The sequence below is a fragment of the Mus caroli genome, unplaced genomic scaffold (genome assembly GCF_978045245.1).
Source record: "Mus caroli unplaced genomic scaffold, Mus_caroli_1 scaffold_10, whole genome shotgun sequence".
Classification (NCBI taxonomy): Eukaryota; Metazoa; Chordata; class Mammalia; order Rodentia; family Muridae; genus Mus; species Mus caroli.
The window spans coordinates 8,061,911-8,075,000 of record NW_028227265.1 but is presented as its reverse complement, the minus strand read 5'-3'; the positions used below and the strand labels follow the sequence as shown (position 1 = coordinate 8,075,000).

Here is a 13,090-nt window from a genome sequence, read left to right as displayed (position 1 = left end):
CACACAGATACAACATTATGTTCACACCCACACAGACCCCTATGGCTCAAAATCGAAGGGTCTCCTGCACACTGCACACAGCAATGCCGAGCAGAGAGGCCCCAGCTTGGCTACCACAGTATCTGTGAGCTCAGGGCTGGCTGGGCTCAGGCAGGTACCACACACACAGGCTGGCCTCATGCTCTTATGAACTCTCATCTGTCACACAGGGAAGCAAGGTGCCCAAAGCCCCATCACCTGTGGTTCCTGGTCACCCAGGAGGATGGTAACAGGTGCCAGGAGAAGTTCCACCCCTCGGCTATGATGGGGGATACTCACTGTTAATAAGACAAGAGCAGAATCAGACACACCTGTGTTCACCGTTTGCTTCCTGGCCAGCCAGGAACTGGGTGAGGATGGATTGCAGGAGGGTAACTGGGCTGTTGCTGTTACCTCCACCTCTGCCCTCATCCCCATACAGAAAGAGGCTACCAGCTTAGACCAAGCCGCTCAGTCATGTTGGGCTGTGTCTGCCCAGCCATGTGCCAAAACAAACTGTCCTCCCTAAAGCTGCTCTATTAGGAATTTGCTTACAGAGACAAGAAAAGCAATGACCATGGTAGAGATGCGCTCACAGAAGAATGGGCAGTCAAGCATGCAGCTCTCCTGTGAGAGATGGCCTTGACCATCAACATGGAGTCAAGCTGCTTCCAAGGATGTCAGCCAACGTAACAGCAGGAAACCCTGGTACCTGGGCCACAGCTATGAGCCTCTTCCCAGAGCCTAGCAGGAGCTGTGAGGGAAGCCAGGCCACCTACCTGGCCAGTGTGACCATCTGCCTGCCAGTCACCAGGTGACCTAACAGTGCTCGTGGCCTTGGATCATTGAGGAAAGACTCTAGTGAGCAAACCAAACAATAGGCTTGTCTACCACACTGTTCTACAGATCCTCTGGTGGTGTCCTAGGAGGTAAGCTAAGGAGTGAGATAAGCCCTTCATGACCCTGCCTGATGCCACACCCATCTCAGGAGCAGAGGTGGAGGGTGTCACAGTGGCACAGTCCAAGTGAAACCAGAAACTGTACAGTCAGCAAAACCCATCACCACACTCAAACCAGTCAGGGCCAGCGGACGGCAGAGCCTTGTACAGGGGAAGCAGATACGAGCCACACAGCAAGCCTGGATCTGTGGAAGGGTCCCCTGTTGACCTGTCGGCTAAAGAGCAAGGTGACAATCGTCCCTAGCCTAGAACCCTCATGAAGATTCTCAGCTGTATTTATTATCTAATTGGGTTTTTGGGGGAGGTGCCTTTCTTTTAATATTTTCCACCATACAACACTATAGGACCGGGCAGAGGTGACCATGAGGCAGGCGCTCCTGAATTGTCTATTGTCCCAGCCAACATCACTAGGAAGCAGTCAGGGGAGCATCTGCTGTTTGTCATCTAACCCAGTTGCTGGGGATTTCCCTTATTTAAGCCACAGCAAATGCTGTCAAAGAGACAGGATGACTTGTGACTTCAGGGATTCTTGGCATTTTATTATTGAATCCTAACATTGATCGCTGGGGCTGGTGATGTGGCTCAGCTGGTAGAATAGATATAGCACAGTTGTTAGAGTACTTATAGCACAGTTGGTAGAGTAGTTATAGCACAGTTGTTAGAGTACTTATAGCACAGTATATAGAGTACTTATAACATAGTTGGTAGAGTACTTATAGCACAGTTGATAGAGTAGTTATAGCACAGTTGGTAGAGTACTTATAGCACAGTATATAGAGTACTTATAACACAGTTGGTAGAGTACTTATAACACAGTAGGTAAAGTACTTATAACACAGTAGGTAGAGTACTTATAGCACAGTTGGTAGAGTACTTATAGTGCAGTTGGTAGAGTACTTATAGCACAGTTGGTAGAGTACTTATAGCACAGTTGGTAGAGTACTTATAGCACAGTAGGTAGAGTACTTATAGCCCAGTTGTTAGAGTTCTTACAGCACAGTTGGTAGAGTACTTATAGCACAGTATATAGAGTACTTATAGCACAGTATATAGAGTACTTATAGCACAGTTGGTAGAGTACTTATAACACAGTTGGTAGAGTAGTTATAGCACAGTTGGTAGAGTTCTTATAACACAGTTGGTAGAGTAGTTATAGCACAGTTGGTAGAGTACTTATAGCACAGTTGGTAGAGTTCTTATAGCACAGTTGGTAGAGTACTTATAGCACAGTATATAGAGTACTTATAGCACAGTATATAGAGTACTTATAGCACAGTTGGTAGAGTAGTTATAGCACAGTTGGTAGAGTAGTTATAGCACAGTTGGTAGAGTTCTTATAACACAGTTGGTAGAATAGTTATAGCACAGTTGTTAGAGTACTTATAGCACAGTATGTAGAGTACTTATAGCACAGTTGTTAGAGTTCTTATAGCACAGTTGGTAGAGTACTTATAGCACAGTATATAGAGTACTTATAGCACAGTTGTTAGAGTTCTTATAGCACAGTTGGTAGAGTACTTATAACCCAGTTGGTAGATTGCCTGTAGCTTAGTGGGGAGAGTGCTCATCTAGCATGAACAAGGCCCCGGGCTCGACCCCAGTACCATGCAAATCAGGAGTGGTGGCATGTGCCACCTGGCACTCGAGATGTAAAAGCAGGAAGATCACCCATGGCTATGCAATGACAGGATGGGCTACATGAGAACCTGTCTCAAAACAAAACAAAACAAAAAGCACTTAGACACTGCTGGGAATTTGGAACTGGGCAGCAGGAACTGATGCTGACTGGTAGGGATGGGTGAGGGCACAGCGGGCACAGCCCTGGAGATGGCAGCCAAGCCCAGCTCCCCGGTGCTGGCACAAGCGGCCATGAACAGAGGGTTTAGAAGAAACTATCAGGGTAGACATTGGGTTCTGGAGATCCACACTGCTCTTACTATAAGTTTTTGGGCCTCTAATTCACCAACACCCCTGAGGCCTTTACACTGTACCCACCCTCTGCTACCCAGCCAAAGAGGAACAGCATGTCGCGCCACGCTGGTGGCCCAGGCTCTCCAGACAGTGAGCTTCCCGTGGCCCCACACACGCAGGCCACAGCAGGCTGGGTGGGATATGGTGAGCCGGCTCTCTGCACCTCCGTCCAACTTGGCCTGAGTTGGGTGGCAGCCACCCAAGCTGCATCTGCAGAGGCCTCAGAGCGGCTGGGAGTGAGGCCCTATACAAATATACGCTATTTTCCTTCGAGGCTTATGAGCGCTTATCTACGTCATAAATTGTCACCTAATTACACTGAGGGAAGACAGCCCTCCTACCCAGGGACTGCTGGGGCTCTCCTCACACATAGCAAAGAGGGTCTTGGGGGACAAAGGCGTGACTCCATAATCAGGGATCCATTGGAAATTGCACAGGTCATGCCAGCAGCCCCAGGAACCACCAATCTATTCAATCAATAAATTCCCATCATCTGCCCACTTACTCAATCAACAAACCCTCAATCAAGAACTTCCTCTGTGTCAGGATGGGATAGACACCTTGTGTGCCCAGAGCATTCGGTGCCACAGTGAGGCCAACTCTGAGATGCAGTGATGTCAGATATAGGTGACACCATCACAGATATAGGTGACATCATTACAGATAGAGATGACATCATCACAGATAAAGATGACATCATTACAGAGATGACATCATCACAGATAGAGATGACATCATTAGAGACATAGCAAAGATGATCGGTATCACTTCAAAACCAATTTCTAGGAAAGGAGGGGTCCAAGGATGTGTGAGGGGCAGAAATAGTTGTGGCTGGGGGTTACCAAGACTGAGGTGGCCACCAGGTCATGAGGGCTATGAGTTTGCCATCTACCCCTTATAGAAGAGAGTGACTTGAAGTCACCACGGGGCCACAGAGCACAGGATCCCGGCTTAAAACCCAATTCTTCCCTTTGCTAACTGGCTTGGTTTGAGACTGTTTTCCCTTCTCCATACCTCAGCTTCCCAATCTGTAAAATGGGATTGGTGGTAGCCAGAATCTGAATTAGAGGTCAGTAGGAACTGAGTTGTCACCCAGATGGTGCGCAGCACCCCAGGCCCTTTGTACTCGGTGCCATCATAGAAAATGACATCAAGGGTCATCAATGTGCCAGAGATGCGCCCCACAGCTGGGAGACAGCAGGCAGGATTGGAGCCTTATCCAGGGGCTCCAAAGCCAACATGGGACTGGGCGAGAAAGAGACAGAGCAGAGCCTGTCTGCCTCAATGGACACAGCTGGCTGGATGCGAGGACGTGAGACCCTCCATGAACTTCTTGCTCAGGTATCCTTATCTTTCTTTCCACCTCCCTCCCAGCAGCCATCTCAGAGCAAGAAGGGCCGTAGTTCCAAATCTGAGGGCCGTGCTCCCTGGGTGGGAACGGCTTGAAGGTCTGTGACTGCCTTTGACTCCCTCCTCCCCGCTACAAACTCTGTCCACCATACCACACCAGTGAGGAATTCCCGTGCTTGTGCCTTAGTTCTGACATAAATGACCCCTGTCAGGAAGCTCCCCAGCCTCCATGCTGCGGCTTCAGCTCACCAAGGTGGGTAGAGCAAGGGTATAGGCCGGCAGCTCCACAGCTGGGTGGCCACACATAAACAAGAAGCTGGGGACACAAACGAGAGTCATGCAGAGATTCTCACACGACTCCCCTTGATGGTCCTCCCGGAAGAAAGAGTCCAGGCAGGCCTTCTGGCTGGGGTACGGATGAACATCCATCTGAAAGGGACCCCAAGGCTGATACCCTTGATGCATGGCTGACCCTTGAACGTGCTGTGTTGAGCCAAAGATTCCAGGACAGCAGCTTCTCACAACACGAAGTCACTTGCATGCAATGTATCAAACAGGCAAACCACAGAGCCGAAGGAGTTGCCAGGGGCTGCGGTGTCGTGTTGGGAATGGCGGCTAAGTGGGTGTGGGATTTCCTTTGGAGGTGACTGAGATATTGGGGAATCAGACATTTCCTATACCACGGGGACTCCATCGCCTTCAAACACTTTGTGACTTTCGTCTAAATTAAAATTTTAAAGATGGAGGAAGAGGAGAAAGAGGAAGAGAAGGAGGAGGAGGAAGAGGAGAAGGAGGAAGAGGAGGAAGAGGAAGAGAAGAAGGAGGAGGAAGAGGAGAAGGAGGAAGAGGAGGAGGAGGTAGGCTGTAGTGAAGGAGCTATGGCAACTCAAAGTCCTGGAAAGTCGATTAATCTATCCTGGCATTATGTAAGTGCTGAGGCAGGGACAAGAGGGGGGTGGCTGGAGGCAGCTGCCCTGGCCCGGAGCACTGGGTGAGGCTGGAAATGTTTGGGGTTTAAAGTAACAGGAAGCCTGAACGAGGCCGTAAATCAGCATTTTCTGACTGGGTTCCTTGTCAGGCTCAGAACAGAGCGCATTAAACGTCTGGGCCTGTGTGAGGCCCCTGCTGCCAGGCTGCCAGGTCCTGCCACGGCGAGACTTCTCATCTGACGCTGGCCTCAAACTGGAAATCGCTCAGTCAGGGAAAATGAGAACCCAGCATCTTAGCAAAACTGAGTCTGGGACCCAATACCCGTTTGTGGGGTCTGGGGCATTGAATGGAGAGAAAGACAGGTGTGTCTCTTACACAGCCAGAGCTGCAGGAGAGACGGTTCCTCTTCGGTTGTCAGCTAAGTGAGGAGCACGTGCCCCGCCCATATCAGCTCTGAGCAATCCGGGCATCGTCCTCGATCCCTCAGACCACACACTGGCGGAGTCTCCACTGCAGCATCCTGGGGTAAGAGGTGCTGGCACAGGGTGCCCGCTCACCTAGAAGCAGCCACACAGCGTCCTCAGAAGCCCACCTCACCGAATGCTCCCAGTTCTGTGGGTGTATGCCAGCACTACGCCTTGGGGAAATTTCCACTATTGTCCAGTAGCAGACTTTTCCACCAGTCACTGAGTGAGAGAGAAGCTGGGAGTCACCCCCACAGACATCTGTTCGGTTAAGACCAGCGCTCTCCCTAGGCCTTAATGCTGGCAAGTTCCAGGTCTTTCTGAGCTGCGGTTTCCTGGTCGTATAACAGGAGCAGCAAGACCACCTTGCTGGCTGGCATGAGGGTTTAAATGCTTCACAGACCTGGTCCCCTGCCCGGCTCTCCCCATCCCTCTCCCAACGCCCAGCTTCATCACCCTGAGAGTCTCTCAAAGAAGCATATCTCTGAGGCTGCCTGGCTTGCCTCCCAGACCTGCTGACCTTCACCGTATCCCTTTGCTGTCTCCTCCAGAATGAACATTTAGTCTCTCTCTATTGGTGGCCCATCAACATGGCTCACATGCCCTCATCTCAGGGCACACCTTCATCAGACCCTGTCTGCAATGTCACACAGGCCATCTGAGAGTCTGCTCCCGCTGTGGAAGGGACTCTTGTCTTTGGATCCAAGTCTCAGTTGAGTTTGCTACGGCTCTGAAACCTTCCTCCTCTCTCCTTGCTCAGGGCTGCTTTACTGCCCCCCCCCCCGAGACAGGCACAGGAGTCATCTGAGCTTGCTCAGATGGCCTGACATCTTCCACACCTAAAAGATGCCCAGCACGTATGTCCTGTGTGTCCCTCCGGCACTTGCTACAGGTATATGTGGTACAGATACAGCTCTAATTAACTCCCCTCATCTGTCTATAACTAGATGGGGTGGACAGTTAGAAAGAAAAGGCAGGCAGGCTTTGCCTGATGGCGTCATGACCTCTGGGATAACAATCTCAGACCCCGAAGACAAATGAGCCTGGAGTCCAGCCATCCAGAGACATTTAGCCTGGAGAAATCTCCCAAGTTCAGGGTGCAAAGAAAATGCAGTGCTGGGCTATATGGGTGTTTTGAGCTACATGGCTGTGCTGAGCTGCGTGGCTGTGTTGTGCAACAAGCATTACCAAGAGTGTCTCTGTGCTCCTCTGTAAAGTTCAAGGAAGAAACTCACCCTATCCACTGCAAGGCTGCCCTGCCCTGGGTGTGTGACCTGGGGACCAGCAGGGGAGGAGGGAGAATGGACTCAGGGCTGGCTCAGCTCTGGAGCAGTGAGCAAGGGAGCAAAGGGAAGGAAACTCCTCAGATATGAGGCGTGAGCCAGACCAAGCTCAAGACAGGAAAGTGAGAGGTGTCCAAGACCTTTTTAGTAGAAGCCAACACGGACTTGAGAACAAGAGGACGACATCCTAAAGCAAAGGATGTCTAACATATAAAGGGAGAAAGAAACAGAGAGATGGAGACAAAGAGACTGACAGAGGGTTGGGTGAAACAGCCGCTGACCATGATTAGGGCCTCTCATGGCTGGTGGTAATGTTAGTGTTCCTAACTTGAGGTTATTTTGAGTAAAACCATCTAGAATAAATTAGTGAATATGTAATATTATAAAATGTTATATAATACATAATATCATAAAATAATATATAATAGGAACATTCTAACTTTCCATGACAATCATAATTCCCAGCATGGAAGAATCCAAAAACCCAGGAGATGCAGGAAGAAACCCTGCCAGGGTCAGAAACAAAAGAAAGTGGCCTCAGGGACTGGGGGACTGGGAGGAACTGAGGGGACTGGGGGGACTGACAGGAAATACCTACAAACTGGAGTTTCGGGGCACAGAGCTCACCACAGAAGCCTGAGCCTCGGGTAGAAAGGGGATCTTATGATCTGCAGAGGCCGTGGCAGATATGTCTGGAGGACCGGGCTCTCAGAGTGGCACCTTCCTTCCAGGGCTCAAAGAAAGGATCCTGCTGCTGCAGATGTGACCAGAGTGAGCAGAGCCACACTAATGTTCAAGTCTGCAAAGTCACAATGCTGGGTTGGTTTGGTTTGGTTTGTTTTTTAAGCCTTAAAGGTCACATTCGTGAGGCCAAATGGGGGGGGGGGTCTGCTGATCACCGTGAGCTATGTGTCAAAGAGAGAATGGCTGAGCCTTGTTGCCCTGTGACCCACGACCCCAAGTAACTAGCTGGAGGTCATAGCTCACCTCAGCTAGACTTGGAACGCCTGCATTTTGCAGCCGCGGTGTACAACAGGAGGTCGTCGTGTTTAGGAAACTCTTTGATAAGATTTTGTTGGCCTTCTGTTGCGTTTTGTTTGGGATGAGGATTTTGTTGTTGTTGTTGTTTGTTTGTGTGAGACGGAGTCTTATCCTGCAACTGTGTATACCCCGAGGTGCTATGTATTCCAGGGTGGCCTCTAAGTCTACAGTCTTCATGCCCTGACTTCCTGAGATCTGGGATTACAGCTATACATCACCACACCCAACGACACAATAGTAACTTTGTGTTTTCGTGGTGTTGTGTGTTCACACATAATAATAATAACAGTTGTTGTTGTTATTATTGTTGTTACTGTTTATTATTATTATTATTATTATTGGCATCAGGTCTCTCACTGAACCATGTCAGTGATGTTGCTGGCTAGAGAGCCTGGGGGATCCGCCTGTCTCTGCTTTCCTAGCACGCACCTGCTGCTGCACCCCGCTGTTTTACGTGGGTGCTGTGTCAGTCTCAGGTTCACACACTTGTGCGGCGAGCGAGCGCTTTTACCCAGCCCTGCAGTAAAATCTCACCACCCACGGCCCCACGTGTCCATGGAAACACACCTGCTCGAGCAGAAGCATTTGACGCCAACACTCTCAGTTGAGGCTAAATTACCATTCCCCGGGCCTCTGAAACAGAACTTTTAAATAACCCCGAAAGGCAAGAAAAGCCCTGGCCTTAATCTGCAAGATCTTTGCCTGGGTTCCATCTCAGGCACCCATCCGATATGAATTGCAAAGTTGGGTCTAACGCATGTGTTTCATTACCACCCCGTGTCCGTGTTGTCCGTATCTATTTTGGGTTTAGGTCCTTGAGGCAACAAATAACTCATTTTCAGGAAACGCATGTATGAGGACGGTGCCAGCTCGCAGGCTGCCTGCAAAGGGGCTACAGCAGGGTTTCCGGGCAGCTAAGGAGGTGCTGGCTCTGAGGTGCCCAGCTGAGCCCCCCGAGAACTGAGCCTACAGGAAAGGGCCCTGCCCTAATTAGATTTCACTCGGCTTATTAGTAAATCTCATTCACCGGCTTAATGAGAAACAAACGTCTGTGTTCAAGGGGTCCGGCGCGATAAAACGTTGGCTGAATTTATACAGCAAAGGGCTCGACATTTTCCCTCCGTATCAGCAAGATTGGACTCTGCACTGGAAACAGGAATTGTTATAAATGGCTGCAGGATGCAGCTTGTTCCAGAGACAGCACATACTGTGCAGATATTTAAAGGACTAGAGGGAGCCCAGGAGAACTAAGGGCCGTGGGTCAACTGAGGCTCCCAGCTTGAGACGGCAATTAGCTTTGTAGAATAGGCTCTTGTCATCCCATTTTTGCTGATGGGAAAACTGAGCTCAGAGAGGAAGAAGACTCACCTAAGGTGATTTGGAGACTGGCCGTGGGGAAGTCTGACCTCTGGGTCAAACCTCAGATACCCTGAAGAGCTGAAGGAAGGTGAGTTCCAGAACAAGCCCCAAGCTTGAGGAGACGAGAGCAGGTTTCCAGAGGTACCATCTCTGAGTTCTCTCTCAGCCACCGGCTCTGATCTGATCTGAGGCTCAGTTAACGTCAGAGGACAAGCAGGGTGTGTGTGTCTCAGAAGGAGCTTGGTGCTTGTCACCAAGGTCTTGTGTCCTAGGCAGAGTCCTTGTCACCAAGGTCTTGTGTCCTAGGCAGAGTCCTTGTCACCAAGGTCTTATGTCCTAGGCAGAGGAGTCCTGACACTTAGATGCTGTTTTCCTGACTCTGTCAGCGCCATGATGTTGGGAGCTGACGGGCTGCTCGTGCTCGGCACAGCCAGAATCTGCCTCTAATGGGTTGTTTGTTTGTTTGGGGGTGATTTGGTTTGGTTTGCAGGGCTTTCTGAGTTTTAAAGTCCTGTATTAAATTATCACTCATTCCCATGGCTGTGAGTTTCTTAGTGTTCCCAGAGCAGGTGCCTCAGGCCAGGCTGGTCAGGGAGTCACACGTCATTAATCTCAGCACTCAGGAGGCAGACGCAGGTGTGTCTCTGTGAGTTCAAGGCCAGGCTGCTCCTCAGAGTGGGTTCCAGGACAGCCAGGGCTACACAGAGAAACCCTGTCAAAACAAAAACAACAACAACAAAAAAAAAAAAAACCAGAACCAAGCAACAACAATAAAAATATCAGGTGCCTCATGGCTCTAACTTTAAGAGTCAGGTCAACAGCCTTCTCTGACAGGTATGGAAACTGAAGCTTAGTGAGATCCAGGGATAACCCAGGTCCCTACAGAGGTTTGGTGGCACACGTGCCTGGGAGCTATAATTGGCTGGGACCCTACCATACTCCCAGTCTCTGAGACTGATGATTGACAGTTGAGTGGAGCGAAAGGCAGGGCTGTGGCATCCCTGTTCTCCAGCCAAGGGAGTCAGCAATTCCACTGGAATATGGGGCCTGGAGTTCCTGAGTCAGCTCCAGGGCCAGCCTGGGACACTGGGCGACCAGTGAGATCACTCTGTGACCCCTGCTGACCCCCGTGTCCACCATGGCTGTTTTCAGGCAGTGACATCACCCTGGGAAGGGTGTGGGGTGCCTGCCTCCTTTCCCTCAGTAACAACCACAAAATCTCTAATAAAAATAACCTCCAGCCTGCTGCTTTCTGAGCTTCTGCTGGGACTGTCACATCTCTCCAAGCCCTAGAGACAGACAACCTGGGGAGGCACTGTGCTGGGGGTATCTCCAGGGAGTCACAGCTGAGGAAGCTGAGACACCTTTGGTGGCTTCTCCATGTTTCTCAGTAAAATATGAAGCCAGGTTGCAAACCACGGGCTAACCTAGTTAGCCAAAGGAAAGGAAAGGAAGACAAGGCCACCAGGAAGCCCCATCTTCCCCAATTAGGTCTGCCCTAAGAGATGCAATACCCCACTGTTCCACAGGGGGCGCTCTGCCCCGGACAATCTCCTCTCAGCTTCTCTTTCCTATTGCTTCCCAGCCTGGTCCCAGCCCCTCCTTACCCTGTTTTCCCTTTTACCGAATGAGCCGAAATATCGAGTGACTAGGAAGGCTCTCTATTCCCACCGTGTACCCAGTGGTCAAGAGCACTTGCTGCTCTTGCAGAGGACCTGGGTTATGTTCTCAGCACCCACTCGGAGGCTCGCGATCACCGGCAGCTCCAGGTCCGACGCTTGCTTCTGGACCTTGCAGTCATCCAACTGTACATGGCATTCACACACACGTGCAAGCAGGCACACGCATGCGTGCGCATACAGGCATACGCCCACACCAATAAATCTTTAAAAAAACAAAAACAAAAAACCAGGGGACACCCCTGTGCACCCATGTCTGAGAGCCCTCCAGAGTCCTGGGCACTTTCCACAGAGCAGAGGGACTTGCTATCTCTGATGACACAGCCCCAGAGCTGGTTCCCCTTCCATTCCACTCAGCTGCTCAGCCTCAGCCTCGCCAACTGTCAGCTGACCGTCAGCAAGAGGTCTGCGGAAACAGCGCAGCCCCAAGAATGCAGAGGGCTGGGGATTCCAGGCCACGGGAGCAGGGAGCTGCTTTCCCGCTGAGAAGCACATTTCCTGCTCGCAACAGGTGGAAACCTGCTGCAGCCGAGGTCAGAGCTGCTTTAATTGTTGTCTTTGTTAAGGCTGCGGCTCAAAAAAAAAAAAAAAAAAAGTGTTTCTTTCCAAGTCTTCAAAAGTCAACTCGTGTGGAAGAAAAAGAAAGATTAGGGTAAATTTTCAAATACTAAATTCAAATGTAGGGTTTGCCACTCTGATTTGGAAGCCTGAGAGGTGGTGTGGGATTCGGGACATCTAGGGGAGGTAGATGACAGACAGGACCAAGCCAGAGCCTTGAAAGGGCAGATGACAGCCCACTGTGTAAAATCATCACTACCACCACCAACATCATCATCCTTCAATCCTTCATCCAGGGAGGCCTCAGAGCCAGCCACTTAGAGACAAAGATTCCACACTTGTGTGTGTGCATGCACATGTTTGTGTGTTAGAACAGCTGGTCTAACTGAGTGAGCTCCGCCACATTTGACTTTGTATACGGGCCCTGGGGATCTGAACTCCGGTCCTCCCAGCTTGTGAAGTGAAGTGAGCTATCTCCCCCAACCCAAGAATTAACACTTCAATTGTAAGGGAGAGCCGCTAACCAAAATGCACCCTTCTTAAGATGCCTGGGACAAAAACAAACAACTAAATAAACTAAAACAACATAAGCTGACAAATGTGGAAGAAGTGAGGCTGATCCTGAGGACTGATCCCAGACAGGAAAGACTTTGTCACAGAGGCTTGCCCTAGGGCTCTGTCCTGAGCAGTCCCACTTGGGTCTCATCCATGTCATTTTTCCAGCCCAATGTGGTCAGGATTCTTGAGGAAAAATTCCGGAATGAAGTCTGAGCTAGCCTCCACACCCCCAAATGTGGTTCAGCATCTCTGGACCAGAACATCTACGAGATAAAAAGAATACAGCAAGAAGAGGTGCTGATGCCCAAAACCCCATGTCTGGGCTCTATGCACCATGGGTCCTCTGTCTAGAAAATATTTCAAGCCATGCCAGCAAATCACAGCATTTAGCATAAACCTGGCAGAGCACTTGATTTTATAAATAAAGTTTTATTGAGACAAACCCATGCTCTTTCTTCCTGTAAAACTCACAAGGCACTTTCTGTCCTGTGAGCAGAAAGATGACCCAGGCAGGTTCTCCCTACCATCAGCCCCAGTGGCCTGGGCAGCCAGCCCAGTGTGATGACGCACTCTAGGGCCCTAGCAGAGCTAGCTGGGGGCAGGACGTGTCAGCCTGGGCCTCCTCTCTGAGAGAATGTTCCCACAGAGCTGCTGACAGCCCAGCCAAAGTGATGGGCCAGGGAGAACAGAGAGGAAAGCCTGCAACATGTCCTCTGTTCCCACTGCCTCAGGGTCACTAGAGCTGAAACCCTGCAGTCAGCCTGGAGCCGCAGGCATTCAATCTGTCATGAGAGCCCAGGAAGAGGCCTGGCTGGGCCACTGCTCTCCATCCCAATTATGACCCAATGAGACTTAACCCGGAAGCATTCTTGGCTCTCAATGGCAACATGAAGCCAAAAGAGCCCTGGGACACAGTGTGC

General features: G+C 50.4%; 1 long non-coding RNA gene across 1 annotated transcript in view; it reads right to left on the bottom strand.

Moving 5' to 3' along the window:
• Positions 1-428, bottom strand: part of LOC115031733 (uncharacterized) — a 22,310-nt gene extending 21,882 nt beyond the window's left edge. The window contains exon 1 of the long non-coding RNA XR_003837388.2: positions 351-428. This is a non-coding gene — a long non-coding RNA (uncharacterized LOC115031733). The remainder of the gene's footprint in view (positions 1-350) is intronic.
• Positions 429-13,090: the final 12,662 nt, after the last annotated feature.